Raw genomic sequence first — 3,124 nt, forward strand, 5'->3', positions numbered from 1 at the left:
AGTGAGTGCCGTGGCGTCAGCCTAGCTCACAGCAACCTCAGACTCCTGGGCTCAAGCGATCCTACTGCCTCAGCCTCCCGAGTAGCTGGGACTACAGGCATGAGCCACCATGCCCGGCTAATTTTTTTTCTATATATATTTTAGTTGGCCAGCTAATTTCTTTCTATTTTTAGTAGAGACGGGGGTCTCGCTCTTGCTCAGGCTGGTCTCGAACTCCTGACCTCGAGCGATCCACCCGCCTTGGCCTCCCAGAGTGCTAGGATTACAGGCGAGAGCCACCGCGCCCAGCCTATGTATAGAACATTTTTAAGCATTTCTTGTAGGTCAGGTCTAGTGATGACAAATTCCTTTAGTATTTGTTTATCTGGGAAAGACTTTATTCCTCCTTCATTTATGAAACTTAGTTTTGCATGATACAGAATTCTTGGCTAGCAGTTATTCTGTTTAAAGAGACTAAAGATGGATCCCATTCCTTGCTGGCTTGTAAGATTTCTGTTGAGAAGTCTGCTGTTAGTCTGATGGGTTTTCCTTTGTAAGTTACTTGATGTTTTGACCTCACAGCTTATAGGAGTTCCTTCTTCACATTGACTTTGGCCAGTCTGACGATTACATGCCTTGGTGATTCCCTTTTTATAGTGAATCTCCCAGGTGTTCAGTGAGCTTCTTGTATCTGGATGTTTATATCTCTAGCAAGACCAAGGAAGTTTTCTTCAATTATTCCCTCAAATAGGTTTTCCAGGCCTCTTTCTTTTTCTTCTTCATCCTCAGGGATGCCTATGATTTTTATATTTGGCCATTTTACATAATCCCATATTTCTTGTACACTTTGTTCCTCTTGATTCTTTGTTCTTTATTTTTGATTGAATGGGTTAATTTGAAAGAATTATCTTTAAACTCTGAAATTCTTTCTTCTTTTGGTATAGTCTATTCTTAAAACTTTCCGCTGTGTTTTGTATTTCCCTAAATGAATTTTATTTCCAGAAGTTCTATTTGATTTTTTAAAATGTATCTCTTTAGTAAATTCTTCATTCATTTCCTGAATTATTTTTCTGGTTTCTTTGAGTTGGTTTTCCGTTTTCTTTTGGATCTAATTGAGCTTCCTTATAATCTATATTTGGAATTCTTTATTTGTCATTTCAGTATTTTCATTTTGGTTGGAATCCACTGCTAGAAAGCTAGTGTGCTGTTTTGGGGTGGTCCTTTCACTCTTATTTTTCGTACTTCTGGAGGTCTTGCACTAATTCCTTCTCATCTGTTGCTTCTTGTTTTTGGATTTTCTTCTGTCTTGATGGGACTACTCACTCCCACCCCAACTCTTAAGGGTGTGCCTATAGCATATGTTGGGTAAGAACCTTTCACTTTGCTTGTGGGTACTTTGACAGGGGTTCAGGTTCTGGATAGATACCTTGATTATAGATATTCTTAGTGTGGTAGTTTTCTCAATTGCTAGTTATTTGTAGGCTGTAGTGGTGGTGTACTATGTACATGGGCAGATTCCCTGTCTTTTGTTGACAAGCGGAGATGAAGGTCTTTCAAATCCTGCAGCTATTGGCACTCAGGTAGGGACTAGGTAGGGAAAGAGCTGTCCCTAGTCCTGCTGAGAAGGAGAAACTGAGGCTGGCTAACCCAGGGAGCTGGATGCTGGAGGGGAGAATTGGGTCTGGAGGAATGAGGGCCGGCCCCCTTCCTCTGGGCTAAACATGGGCCCTGGTCCCACCCCACTTTCCTCCTATAGGGCCTCAGTCACTGGGCTGTGCAACCCCCAATCCTTGCTGGCCCCAGCCCATAGGAGGAGGCAAGGTCAGCTGCTCTACATATTCTATTAGAAATTTATTTTTTTTCATGAAGTGAAATAATTTTATTTCATAGTTGTCTTTAAAACTGCAGAGACACTATTTTCTTCATATAAAAACATTAATACAGATACCTATACTTTCTAGAAAATGATTACATAGACCCTCTCAAAGAAAAATGCTCCCCATTTTATGGCATCAGTGAGGTTGCTTAGAAACAACTCACATCTGCACTGATTCTTAAAACATACCTTTCCACTACTCTGCAACTTTTGGTTCAAAGTATAGATTATTGCCATCAGTATGTGCTCCTGCATTCTTAAATGCACACGTAAAGTGGTTTATCACTTAATGTTCCATTGGTTCATCAGTCTTTTCTTCAGGTTCATTGGCAGGTTGAGCAGGCTGTGCCTTTCTGTGTGGTCTTTCTTCAAGACCTTCCAGGAATGGAAACATCATCATCACAGATCGTAAACTCCAAGTCTTTACCAACAATTCCCATGAAAACATTCTTTGTAGTTAGGTCCTGCTCTGCAGGAAGTGTCTCTCTTAAGGCACACAGACCATGTTTAACCAGTTCATTTAAATTGTACTCCCCAAATTCAGACATATATCTCTCCAAGTAAGTATGAGCTGACTAAGAACAGGCTCCAATGGACATAGCTTGGCCATCAAACTAGTTAGCAGGTTTGGAAAATGGGAGGGTCCATATCATCACAACCAGCAGTAAGCAGCCCGACAACATGCAGTCTCCAGCCATATCATTGTGTTGGTATCTGGGTCTTGCTTCCAATTAGTATATAAGATGAGACACAGGAAGCGGTCTGTCAGATACAAATCTGGAATCCAAACGCTCTTGGCACATAAAATTACACAACAGTCTAGCATCAGCAGTAAGCCCTGCAATTGAGATACCAATATGGTTGTCAACATGGGCAATTTCTTCCTGATGAGCTACAAGCTCTGACTGTGCCCTTTTCGATGCTACCAACACAGCATGGGTTTTTGACGTCAGACCAACTGTGGCTGAACCTTGTTTAACAGCTTCTATTGCATATCCAATTTGATGAATCCTTCCCTGAGGGCTCCAAACAGTAACATCATTGTCATACTGGTTTCAAAACATGGTTCCAGCAGGGGGCCTGGCTGCAACCTCCTGTTAGAAATTTATAAAGGACTAGTGTCTATGTAGACTTTATCACAGCACTCAGGAGCTTTATAGAGGGGACACTTGAATTAGCAAGAGAATTCTCCTCAGGCCTTTTAGACTCAAAGATTCCACAGTACATTGTTTTACTTGAAGAATGTTCATTTAAAAAATTATTAGAAAG

General features: G+C 41.1%; 1 pseudogene; it reads right to left on the reverse strand.

The window, feature by feature from the left end:
* Window positions 1–2,141: 2,141 nt before the first annotated feature.
* LOC138398251 (proteasome subunit alpha type-1 pseudogene) lies at window positions 2,142–2,919 on the reverse strand (annotated as a pseudogene).
* Window positions 2,920–3,124: the final 205 nt, after the last annotated feature.

Source organism: Eulemur rufifrons, chromosome 17, assembly GCF_041146395.1.
Source record: "Eulemur rufifrons isolate Redbay chromosome 17, OSU_ERuf_1, whole genome shotgun sequence".
In the NCBI taxonomy this organism is placed as follows: domain Eukaryota; kingdom Metazoa; phylum Chordata; class Mammalia; order Primates; family Lemuridae; genus Eulemur; species Eulemur rufifrons.